Source organism: Drosophila tropicalis, unplaced genomic scaffold, assembly GCF_018151085.1.
Source record: "Drosophila tropicalis isolate 14030-0801.00 unplaced genomic scaffold, ASM1815108v1 contig_615, whole genome shotgun sequence".
Classification (NCBI taxonomy): Eukaryota; Metazoa; Arthropoda; class Insecta; order Diptera; family Drosophilidae; genus Drosophila; species Drosophila tropicalis.
Genome location: NW_027173095.1, coordinates 325,782 through 339,599, shown reverse-complemented (window position 1 = coordinate 339,599; position 13,818 = coordinate 325,782). Strand labels below are relative to the sequence as shown.

At 37.2% G+C, this 13,818-nt stretch overlaps 1 long non-coding RNA gene across 1 annotated transcript in view; it reads left to right on the top strand.

The window, feature by feature from the left end:
• Nucleotides 1-309: 309 nt before the first annotated feature.
• Nucleotides 310-13,818, top strand: part of LOC137578637 (uncharacterized) — a 105,560-nt gene continuing 92,051 nt past the window's right edge. The window contains exons 1-2 of the long non-coding RNA XR_011032727.1: nucleotides 310-377; nucleotides 453-524. This is a non-coding gene — a long non-coding RNA (uncharacterized lncRNA). The remainder of the gene's footprint in view (nucleotides 378-452; nucleotides 525-13,818) is intronic.

Genomic DNA, 13,818 nt, shown 5'->3' with positions numbered 1-13,818 from the left:
AAATCGGTGCATAGACATGAGTTGACCCCGTTCCAAAAAGGAGCGTACTTAAAAAATTGTATTACAATTAAACTTTAATGAGTTTTAATAGTGAGGGAAAACTAAACACGGCTTCTTATTTGTAATTTTTTACACCGCAATTTTGGCATTTTTAATAAGTGTTTGCAACCATAAATTTATATACCCGTTTAACCTTTAAGCACGAGGTATACAAATAGATTAAAATAATTTTTCTTGGACTAATAAGAGTGACAATTAATGCTTAAGTTATAAGGCAACTTTACATCGAGCTATTCGGATGCATCCTATGAAAGTTTGAGCGATCGGAATATTTTTCACCATACTAAAAACTGTTAAACGAAATTCACAAAAGAAAGGTTATAATTTAAAAATTTATTTATTTTTTTTTTTAAACATATCTTTAATTTAAGACATATCTCTTTCACCACTAGTTCTTTGGGCAAAAGGTTCACTTCTAAACTATAAAACGGCGTTGACTTAATTCCTGCCTTCTCACAATCTTTGTATGTATTTCAGTTGTATCTTTTTGTAAATTACTGAAGTCTTCGAGGCACGCTCTCTAAAGAACTCTCTAAGAATACAGTTTTAATATTTCTTTAAAATTTGCTGAGTGGTGAGAAACCTATTTCAACCAACTTTCAAAATTTCATAAATTAAATTGTTTTTCTTAATTCTCTTACACATTTACATCTGATGCCCCATGTTGAAATTCATTGTTTTGATTGTCATAAGCACACATATACTTAAACACAAATATAATACGTTAAAAATAATTTATGCAAAGTCAAAAAAGTTTTAATGATCATTTTGTTATAACAGAAAACTGTCAGAATAATGGATCTCAAACAATTTTCATCGATTATTTTTTAATATTTCTACAAAAACTGGAAATAAAAAGAACTTGAAATGTTTTACTTTAGGCATTTTAAAAATCTACAATTTCCTTCACTGCTGTACATTACAAACCTTATTTAAATATGATATATTAAAGTATGTCCACAATTGAAATCAATATTAGGCTTACCTCTCCCCATCCTTAAAAATCACTCTCAAGAAAATACTTCCCAACTAATACAATTTCTTAAACTCACTTAAACATACATACATAAAAAAAAATTTAACTATCAAATGGAAAATCTATTATTCAAAAAGAAAACAAACAGGTAGTCCAAGAATGTAGAAACCATAAGTTTACCAGCACTTCCGCATGCAGAAGGAAGCTTTTCCATCTTCTCAAAGGCTGTAGTACTAGCTGAAGAGATAAAATTTGGTATATCTACTCCATTCGTATTTTTTATGATGTAAATTTTTAAATCCTGGCAGAGGAATAAAAAGAACCAGTTTTAGTTAATATAAATCGGGTATAAATTGCTCATATCAACAGATCACACGCATACACACACAGACGCAATGCTACATAAACTGTATTTGTATGCTTTATATTTTGTATTTAAAAAAAAAAAAAAATGGTTAAACCAACAGAGTGAACGGGATTGAGGGTGCGCTTTCTTGCTATGCTCCGGTCTAGCTCGTCGGATTGGTCGTGGTTCTTTCTCCCCTTTTCACACTCACTATCATTAACAAATTTAGTGCGCGTTATAAAACTAAACTAACTACCAAAAGTTAAAGGTGATGTTACTATTATTACTATTGCCAATTCACCAATTCACCACAACCTAAATAAAGAAGACAAACATAAATCTAAATAAAGAATGTTAGAGAACTTAGATGTGATGAGTCCCTCTTCTCTACCCATCCGACCATGACACTGTTCTAATTCAAAGGTTGTCCCAAAACATTGCAGTTTTATTTCTTTTATGACATCTTGTGACAATTCAGCATGGATACTTAACAGACCATATTAGAGTAACTCAAATCATTATTTCTGTTCAAACATTTTTGGTTTCTTTATGTTGAGGGGGGAGGGGACGCACAACCCGAATAACGCAGGCAGAACAAGAAGAATAGTAACACGTCCGTACAACTCAGAAGTTTATTAGAGACTAATGCGCGTGCCAGTAATTCAGTTGGGCAAGCGCAGTATTCAAATACAAAAAAGAGATAGATAGATGTATGCGTTCAAATACATACGCAGATAGAATACATGCGTGCATTGCTCTGGAAAGTTCTTGAACGTTACTTTTTTTTTAACACCCTTCCTCAATGCAACCATGTCTTACAAAGTTAAATCAAATTAAACATATTCACAAGGTCATTATGCTTTTTCTTTGGCAAATTCTTAGTTTAAATATCCGCTATCATTAAATCAGTCGAAACATACTTCAAATCAACAAAACCTTCAGATACAGTTTGTCGTACAAAATGATATCTTATATCTATATGTTTTGTCCTAGAATGATGAACTGGATTCTTCGCCAACTGTTTGGCTTTCAAGTTATCTCCATATACAACTGTTGGGGTCTCGGCATTTCCACATCCAAGCTCAATGATTAAGCGTCGCAAATCGATAGCTTCTTTGCATGCGGTCGACAAAGCTATATACTCAGCTTCAGTGCTACTTAGCGCCACACTGCGCTGTTTCTCAGATTTCCAAGATATTGGGCCTCCGGCCAAAAAGAAAACATAGCCGATATAGGACTTCCGGTCAATTTTGTCACCACCCCAATCGGCATCTACATATCCAGAAAAGGCTTGGCCGGTCCTTTTATAGCGTAGCTTTTTATTCATCGTTGACGCCAAATACCGCAGGATGTGCTTCACACCTGCTTCATGCTCTGAATGCGGATCTTGATTTCGCTGAGCCAACTTTGCAACTGAATGCAATATATCCGGTCTGGTGGTTAGAGCCAGCCACATCAGTTCGCCAATTTGAGTCTGGTACGACCCTATGTCAACCTTCTTGCACTGCTTATTGTTGCAAGCCACTTGATGCCCTGCGTCAAGAGGAGTAACCGCCGGTGTGTAGTTTTCGATACCGTATCGAATCAACATATCGTTGATATATTGGGAGTGGCCTAGAGTAATAGGCCCAAGCTCACCGTCTCGATGAATCTCCATACCCAGGAATAGCTCAGTTGCACCCTTGTCTGTGCAATCGAACGCGTTTGATATCGCTGCTTTGATGGCATCCATCTTCTGTTTCGAACGACAAGCTATAATGAGATCAACATAAACAAGAATTAGTGTTAAGTCTTCTTCACCATGGTTTTGGTATAGACACGGCTCACTACTACATGGTTTAAAACCCAAATCTTGTAATACAGCGTCCAGCTTAAAGTTCCATGCCCTTCCTGATTGTTTCAAACCGTAGATTGCCTTCTTTAAATGTAATGCGGTCTTTGGACGATTTTTGTCTGTGTACCCCATGGGTTGCCTCATATACACCGTGTCCTCCAGATCGCTATTGAGGTATGCTGTGCATACGTCCATTTGATGTTAATAAAGATCCAACTCTGCTGCCACCGTCAAAACAAACCATACGCTTTCTAATCGACATACAGGTGCATATGTATCGGTGTAGTTTACACCGAACTGCTGCGAGCATCCTTTCGCAACCAATCGCGCCTTAAAACGTTTTATGTCTCCCTGCGCATTCTTTTTCAGACTAAAAATCCATTTGCAGCCTATTGTTTGTTGTTTGTTTGTTAGGTCTATCAGCTCCCAAATTTGATTTTTTACCAGAGCTCCAAACTCTTTGTCCATTGCCTCTTGCCACTGCGATGCATATGGTCCACTTATGGCATCCTCGTAGGTCGATGGAAGGTGTTGTCTTTTTAGTTTCTTCTCCCGAATAAAGATCGTAACTTATTCGTGGCTTTAATGCTCACTGATATAAATCGTTAAATATATCACTTCATTACTTTACTATTCAAAACCGTGCCCTGGGCCCATAACCTGTTGAGGGGGAGGGGACGCACAACCCGAATAACGCAGGCAGAACAAGAAGAATAGTAACACGTCCGTACAACTCAGAAGTTTATTAGAGACTAATGCGCGTGCCAGTAATTCAGTTGGGCAAGCGCAGTATTCAAATACAAAAAAGAGATAGATAGATGTATGCGTTCAAATACATACGCAGATAGAATACATGTGTGCATTGCTCTGGAAAGTTCTTGAACGTTACTTTTTTTTAACACTTTACTTATTTCCTAACGAGCTTGACAAAATTTCATATTTCCGACTTCATTACTTTCAATTCCAAAAAAAAAAAACTTAAACTTAAACTACTAGTATCTTAAATACAAAAGATGGAAATGAATATTTTTCAGTTTGTGGGTAATATTTAATTTGTCATATGAGCTAAATATGACATATCTATCGATTTCTTCTTCTTAATGCATACGACCTAAATCATCCTCATTTATTGTAGAAATATTGTAAATGGTTAAAAAAAATTCATTTTATGAATATAACCCAAAATGACTTTTTAAGCTACAGTTGTAGAAAAATGTACAATTAAGCCCTTTTTATACCATACACCCATAGGGTGAAATGGTATATTAAAGTCGCCAAAATATATGTAACAGGCAGAAGGAAGCTTCTCCGACCCTATAAACTATGTATATTCTTGATCAGGATCAACAGCCGAGTCGATCTAGCCATGTCCGTCTGTCCGTCCGTCCGTCCGTTCGTCCGTCCGTCCGTCCGTCCGTCCGTTCATCCGTCCGTCCGTCCGTCCGTCCGTCCACACGCAGATCTCGGAGACTATAAGAGCTAGAGCCACCAAATTTGGTATGTATACTCGTGTATTATGTACATATATAGAGTTAATTGGAATTTCGGCCACGCCCCCAGTAATCACATAAAACTATTTTTCTTAAAAAGTATAACAGCTAGAGACATCAAATTTGGTTTGTATACCCGTTTAGTTAGCGCGCAGAAATTAATTGTTCAAACTTTTTAGCCACGCCCCCTCACGCCCCCAGGAATCACATAAAACTGTTTTTCTTAAAAAGTATAATAGCTAGAAACATCAAACTGGCTATTTAAAAATTTTGGCACGCCCACTTTTGCCCCCGCAAATTAAACAAAACTGATTTTATCAAAAACGAACAAAGCTAAAGTCACCAAATTTAGTATGTATACTGGCTTAGTATGCGCGCAGAGTATATATATTTTCATATTTTGCCACGCCCACTTCCGCCTCCATAATTAAGAAAAAACCGATTTTCTCTTGTAGTTTTTTGAATATCGCATTCAAAGACTAATTATTCTTATCTATTTCTATCAAACTACCAAATTTTATTGAAATCGGACTAGAAACATGCAAAATATGAGTATGAACATATTTTACTACGCGGTCCACAAGGCCAGAATTGGCCGTTGGCTAGTGGCGGCGCTAGAGTGCTCGTGTGTTCGTAGAGTGAGCGAGATAGCACATAGTATAAGACATGTAAAAACAATTTAATAGACAAACATTTGGTTTTCGAAATTTCAAAGTGGGAAAAACGTTTTAAAGGGTTTGTTTTTATTAATCAGAGTCACTGTTTTACGCCGATTGTTTCTACGGAGCTATAAGATAAAGTCATTCGATCTTGATCAAATTTGGCTTATTTTATACCCTTTTTGCAAGGGTATAAAAAGTAAGAAAATATTTGTCAAATTATCTACAGCTGCGGAGTTGGATGTTATTTTACAGACAAATAATATTCATGTAAATGGTAACAACCAAGCCAAGATTGATTAAAGGATTTTAGGAACGGACCAAATAAACCAGCAAAATAGTACGATGCAGAGCCAAATGGATGAACTGAAACAAATGGTAGAATTGCTGCATGGATTTATCACAAGCTGTATCAAAAATCAATGTACGAACACAAAATCTGATGATGGAACGACAGGAGCGTGTAAACGAACTCGCAAGGTCGGAAGAAAACCACCAGCACGACGTAGTTGAGCAACAAGCTATGGGACAACGGATAAGTCCACGAGATTACAACAGTAATACATCGATAAAAGATGTTAGGAATGCTTCCCGAATTCGATCCAATAAAAGGAGCAGTGAATTCGCAACAATTTTCGGACAAAGTAGAACAGTTAGAGATTGTGTATGAGTGGAGAGATGCCACTATATTGTTTGCGGTGCAGCACAAGCTAAAAGGTGTAGCTAAAGACTGGCTGGATTCACAAAGAGTATATCAGACATGGAGTCAATTTAAGGATGCTCTACTAAAGGATTTTCCAAGTGTAATTAATATATCATATGTTCACAGGCAAATGATGCGACGCAAGAGAAAGCATGACGAAACTTTAATTGCACAAAAAATTGTCAAAAAGCTAATATAGACGATAAATCCATCAACTCATTTATTATTAAGGGATTAAATCTGCAAAAGTCAACAAAAGCTTTACTAGCCATGAATTTATGTACATGTGTAGAATTATTTCGGTCACTGGAGAATATGAATTCTTCATCCGTATGGCAGTCATACCGTACGGCGGAATACGTATCGTCAGATACCCCAAAGACCATGAAGGTTAACAAGGATAATAAAGCTAAGGGTCCAAAATGCTTTAATTGTAATAATATTGGACATATCGCAGCCAAGTGTCTGGTTGAATCGAAAAGGCCAAGATGTTCGATTTGCTCTAAAATGGGACATGAAGGAAAAGATTGCAGACTTAATCGGTCAACGGTGTCGAAAGTTGATAGCATTAAGGATAAGAAACGTTCACCAATCTTGAAGAAAATATTTATTGAAGGTGACGAATAAGAGGCATTTGTAGACACTGGCTGTGACAATACATTCATGCAAAGGCTCAGGTACCGAAGGACGCAGTTCTACAGGTTATGACCAAGTCTTTCAGAGGTTTTGATGCATTCCGAACATTAGTGGATGAATTACTGAAGTACAACATAATCCAACGAAGCACATCAACACATGCAGCATCCTCGATTTTGGTGCCCTCACCCAATAGGGAACACCGCATATGTGTTGATTTCAGCGCCCGATGCCAGTCGTTGAAGAGCAATTGGCAAAGTTAGCAGGAAATCATTTCTTTACAACGCTGGGTATGACGTCTGGATATTATCAAATATAAATGAGTAACGAAAGCAAGATATTTACAGCTTTTATGACAACAGACGGATTATTTGAGTTCAATGTCATGAATTTAAGTTTTGATTAATGCGCCAATGGTATTCCAAAAACTCATCGCAGATATCATACGAAACACCAAATATCAAAGAACTATAATAAGCTATGAAGATGAAGTTATTATTTCATCAAAAACAATTGACGAAGGAAAGGTTATCCTAAATGAATTTCTAGAAGCAGTTAAGTCCGAGGGATTAACTCTACGCCCATCTAAGTGCAAGTTCATAAAAAAAAGAAGTGAAATTTCTAGGTCATATTATAACTGATAAAGGAATTCAACCAGGAAAAAAAAGGACAATGTATAGCACAATATCCACAACCAACGAATGAAACAGAAATACGGAGACTTTTGGGAATTACTTAATTCTTCCGCAAATTTGTTCCGAATTATAGCATAATTGCACAACCATTGAGTATGGTTTTAAAGAAAAACCAAAGCTTTACATGGACTGGTGATCAAAATGAGGCTTTTAACCGGTTAAAGAAAGCTATTACAACAGAACCAGTCCGAACGCTATATGACCCAAGGAAATATCATGAAGTGCATACGGACGCGAGCACCATAGGAATTTCAGCAATACGAGGACCACGATGATGTAGGTCATTACAGTACGCAGAAAATAATTGAACGAATTGGTCGTTATTTTTGGTTCCCGATGATGAGAAAATTTATTAAGTCATACATAGACTCATGTCCCGAATGTTGTAATAATTGAGTAAAAGGAGAAAAACCAAATGGAGAAGACGTAATACCGATACCATTCCAGACAATAAATATCGATCATATTGGACCATTTTCGAAAAGCAAGAGCGGGAATAATTACATTTTGGTGATGGTATGAGCATTCACCAAGTTTACCATATTAGTCGCAACACGCAACACAAGACCATCCCAGTTATTTAAGCGCTTTCGCAAATGTTTGGTATTTTTGGATGTACTTCATTTACATCAAAGGAATTCAAAGATTTTGTGCAGAAATATGACATACAACATATTAAAACAGCAGTGCGTATCTGAAAGAATCAATAAAACACTACTAAACTCGTTGAAAACAAGTACGGATAAAACAAGGATCGGGATCAACATTTGTTAAACATACACTGGAGTATGAATACAAACGTTAATTCAACGACAAAATTTTTTCCGAACGATTTAGTATTTAATTTTAATTCCACAGATGTATCATATAACCGAATTATACAAGTATGCCAAACCTCGAAAACTTGAAGTTGATGATTTGGCAGTCATTGACTATGTACCGATGGCTACAGTAGACACTCATAAATTAGACCCACCGTTGAAAAGACCGTACGTCGTAACGAAAGTTTTAGAAAACGATCGGCACATTGTAGAAGACCTACCCGATAGTTCAGTATCCCAACGTCGCGGCGTTACAGTAATGTAATATCGAGCGAACACATGAAACCATGGTGTGTTTTGAGTCTTGTTGGAGAAGAACGCGTTATACATTTATTCATATTTTGTAATTCTATTATAATCTAAGCTGTATATATATGAACATGCTTAGCAGTATATTTATGTGACTATGTTTACGTGCATACATCAATGTATGTATATACAAAACATTTAAGTGCATATTTATATTTTATTGCGTACATTTTCAATTCTTTATACTTGCAACAAAGTGTTAGAAGTTGAGATCTTCCCGTTTTAGAAAGTTACATCGTATTATGGAGTTATTTATTGATTAATGATAATTATTATTAATGAGAGATGATAACGAACAGCAGAGTTTAACAGCAGAACAACAGAGAGTACAGCAGACAGCAGAATATCAGAGTCACAGTTGAAGTTGGAGAGTCGGCTGATTAGAATAATTGTAAATTTTCCAAACTACTTTTCAGTAAAATAATCAATAAACTTAGTTGAGTAAACCCACTCAACTCACATTTGGGGGCTCGTCCTAATTTGGAAAGTGCAAGTTATTTGGAGTTGTCCGGAGGTGTCTGAAAATTGGCCACAGGACTCCCAAAAGATTGGCCGCGAATTGGCTAGGTGACGCTGATGACAGGGACGGCACTACAAACACAGCGTTCTGGAATACCAATAGCGAGAAGGAGACAACCGTACCACTAAAAAATGTTTTGCCGCGAATTCGCTGAGTGACGCTGATAAAAGTGACGGGAGACTGAGACAACCATACTACACCATTTGATATACATTTATTCTGGTGACCGAGACGGTATTCAACAATATTCCAGGCGTCTTGATAAGGAGATGGACTTCGAAGCTGCGAGGTCTGGGAAATAATATAACATGACCAGCTGGATGCGTTGAAGCAAAAGTTATCGTTGATCAGAAGTCGACTTCGCACAGATCTGTTGTTATTGCGGATACAGACATTTAATATGACCCGCTGCTCAGATTTGATTTCATATCTAAATTCGATCTTTCATAAATAAAAAGGAGGATACAAGTTTTCTTTCCAGCAGGGGAGAAAACTTTTGAGGAGATAAACCAGATAAGTATTTTCAGCATTGGTAATGCAAATGATGAAATCGATGTTCCTCCGTAGTATGCAAAAGATGTTAAACGGCTGATTCAGAACTACAAGTTGGCAGATGCTGTAGCAAAAGGTGTCAGGCTTAGAATAGTTCCCGATGGAAAAATAATTCCCCAGTCTCCAAGCCGATAGACAATTGCTGAGGAAGTCGATGTGGAAAAGGACATCGATGAATGGTTAGCAGCCGGAATCATACGTCCATATTCATCGAACTACGCTAGTCGCCTGGTACTAGTAAACAGTATCTGCGTTGATTTTCGTTAGCTGAACCTAATGGTTTTAAAGGACTGTTTTTCTGTTCCGGTGATCGATGATGTGCTGGATAAATTGCAGAACGCCAAGTTGTTTACGGTGATGGATTTCTTCCATGGAATGGGAACATGTCCCCATTGAAGAGTAGTGTAAAAAATACACTGCCTATATCACGAAAACGGGTCTGTAAGACCCGTTCGGAATCCGCAATGCGCCAGTCATTTTGATTCGCTATGTAAATCATATATTTCAAGAGTTGATAAACAATGATATTCTCGATTTATATATGCACGACATAGGTATTCACGCTGAGACTCCACAAGAGTGCTTTGACAAAATTTCACTCGTTTTGTAGAAGGCTGGATCATTTGGATTGAAAATTAAATGTCGGAAATGTCACTTTATGCAGAATAAGGTATACTTCTTGGGTCACAACATAGAAAAAAGAATTGTGTGGCCTGGACAAGAAAAAACCGCAGCAGTCAGCAGGGTTTCGATGCCAAAAACGCCAGGGCAGTGCAAGGACTTTTAGGATTAACTAGATTTTTCAAAAATTTTATCTTGAAATATTCCCAAATTAACCGACCTTTTGCGGAAGAATGTTACCTTCAAAATAGGAGAGTCTCAGATGAAAGCATTCCAACTACTCAAGAATGCATTGATTGCAGAGCCTGTGCTGAAACTTTACATTAGGGGAGCTAAAACTGAGTTGCATACGGATGCATTAAAGGATGGATACGGAGCGACACTCTTGCACTCTTGCATCATGTTCACTTCTGGATCCAGAAATCGTCTGAATCAGAGTCACGGCAACACAGTTATATTCTTGAAGCGAAGGCCGTATATTTAGCTGTAACTTGGTAACGGATTGCTGTGCGTTCAAACGAACGCTGAAAAAGGTGGATGTACCGAGATCAATAACACAGTGGATAATATATCTTCAAGACTTTGACTACGAATTAGAACATCGACCAGCCTTAGTCGCAATCCTTGCATACTGGCGGCTTCTCAGAAGATTACAGCACGTATAAAAGCAGCGCAAGCTAGAGATGATACTCTTAAAGGCATTGTGGAGATTTAAGGCAGCCGTCCGTTTGAGGGGTTCAAGATGAAAGGTGGACGGTAACGATCTTCTTGTTGTTCCGAAGCAGATGAAAAAGGAGTTGATTATCGACGCTCATAATGTTGGTCATTTCGCCCTGCAAAAAACCCTTCATGCTGTGTATCAATCTTATTGGATTCGTCATCTCGAACAAAAGGTTCACTTTAATAACTGTGTGAAAGGTATAATTTTAACAAAATACTGGGCAAAAAACAGGGTTTCCTAAAATATATTGAAAAAGGAGACCAACCACTTCTTACGTACATTTTTACCACATAGGCTCCAAGCAGTATAAATACATCTTGGCGATAGTTGATGCTTTTACAAAGTTTAATTGGCTGGTTCCGACCAAAACTACAAGCTGCGAGGTAGCGCTAAAAAAATGTATGTATGGTCACAAATCTTTGAAAATCCTGTACGTATAGTTTCCGACAGAGGCTCAGCATTTACGGCCAACTTGTTTGCGGAGCATTTGAGAACGAAAGTCATTGAGCATGTATGGACCACAACGGGAGTTCCTCGGCGAAATGGACAGGTGGAGAGAGTAAATCGAACAATTTTGTCGGTTATTGCAAATATCTCCGAAAGCGATCCAACCAAGTAGTTAAAGGCAGTTACAGAAGTACAGAGAGCTGTAACTTCTCAAAAGCATACAACGACAAAAAAAATTGCCGTTCGATCTCACGTATGGTGTGAAGATGAACAATAAACCAGCAGATCGATTAATACAGCAACTTTAAGAACAGATGTACCAACGCTTTGATGAAGAACGCCAACTAATCAGGGAGAACGCGAAACTAAAAATATACAAGCGCAGAAGTCTTATAAGAAGAACGCAGGGTGCAGTTTGTCGTATGAGGTGAACATGGTGAAGAGGAATGGTAGATACGATGTAAGAAAAGCAGCTAATGTTGAAGGGCCTGCAAACACTTCTACCAGTTGCGACTATATGAAAATGTGGCACTATATTAAGGACAACGTAGACGATTTATCATCTGGGACAGATGAATGATCAGGAATCAGCAGACAGCAGAAAGTCAGAGTCATAGTGACACAGTTGAAGTTGGAGAGTCGGCAGCGAACAAGCAGCAGTGAGAGAGAAAAGAAGTGAACCGAAGCAGCAGAGTAAACAACGACATTAGAATAATTGTAACTTTTCCAAACTACTTTTAATTTAAAATAATCAAAAAAACTTACAATTATTTGAGTAAACTCACTTAACTCACATATATGTACATATGTTCGAAAAAATGTTTTGTTTGTGTCTGGCCAGACTAATTTTTTTCTCTTTTTTTTCGAAATAGTTTTCAATTGTATGTACATATATATTTTTAATAAATTGAATTAGTTAAGCTAGGTACACACGATGCAAACAATTTGGTTCAATTTGAAAATAATTTAAAGCAAAAGTTTGCACCAATGCAAATATTGCATGAAAATTCTTGCTTCAATCAATTTTTGTTTTGCACGCAAACTTTTGCATGGCTATTTCGTGCTATATTGCGTTAATGTCTACACGTGTTTTCATTTTTGTTTGCAGTGCTTGAAAGTGACAATTAATTGGAAGTTCTGTTGTTTTGATATGTCGGCACAAAAATCGCGAATTGCTGCTATTGCTATCTTAGCAGCATTCTACAATCATAGGAAATAGCGAAGATATTGATCAAAGTCACTGTTTTCCACCGATCGTTCCTATGGGAGCTTTATGATATAGTCACCCGATCTTTATCAAATTCGATACAGTCATTAACAGATATATTAAATTAAGAAATGTTTAATTTGAAAACAATCACGTTAAAAGTAACGAAGTTTTTTACAAAAGTCACTGTTTTCGCCTGATCGTTCCTATGGGAGCTATATGATATAGTTTGGCACAGTCGTTTATAAGCATAATAAACTCTCTAATATTAAGTTTCACGATAATAACATAGAAAATAACGAAGTTATTGAGAAAAGTCACTGTTCGTGACTTTGGGGTTTGTATGGGAACTATATGATATAGTGGTCCGATCCGGCTGAATCCGAGATATACAACCCCTGCAGTATATACAAGCCTACGTGCAAAATTTCAGCTCTGTAGCTCTTACGGTCTACGAGGAGTTTGCGTTGATCCAGACGGACGGACGGACGGACGGACATGGTTACTTGAACTCGTCTCGTCGTGCTGATCAAGAATATATATACTTTGTATGGTCGGAGATGCTTCGTTCTATGCGTTGCACACTTCTGACCAAAATTAATATACCCTTTTTGCAAGGGTATAAAAAGTGAGAAGCTTAGAGTCTGCAAAAAAAGAAAGTGTTGGGTGAAAAAGTGGATTTCCAAAAGAGATAAAAAAGGAGTGCATCATAACGTTTTAAAAGAGCTACAAAATGGCGATTAAACAAACTCTTACAATTTTTTTTCACATGTCAGCCAGTGGTTTCAATTTATTATTAGATAAAGTAAAAAAGTACATCATGTTGTTATCGATTTTTAAGACACTTCTTAATGAAAAATGAGACTTTTTATACCATACACCCAGAGGGTTAAATGGTATATTGAAGTCGCCAAAATGTATGTAACAAGCAGAAGAAAGCTTCTCCGACCCTATAAAGTATATATATTCTTGATCAGGATGAACAGCCGAGTCGATCTAGCCATGTCCGTCTGTCCGTCCGTCCGTCTGTATGAACACGCAGATCTCGGAGGCTATAAAAGTTAGAGCCACCAAATTTGGTATGTATACTCGTGTGGTATGTAAATGTATAGAGTTAATTGGAATTTCGGCCACGCCCCCTTACGCCCCCAGGAACGATCGGTCGAAAACAGCGACTTTTGTCAATAACTTCCTTACTTTCGACGCAATTGCTCTTAAATT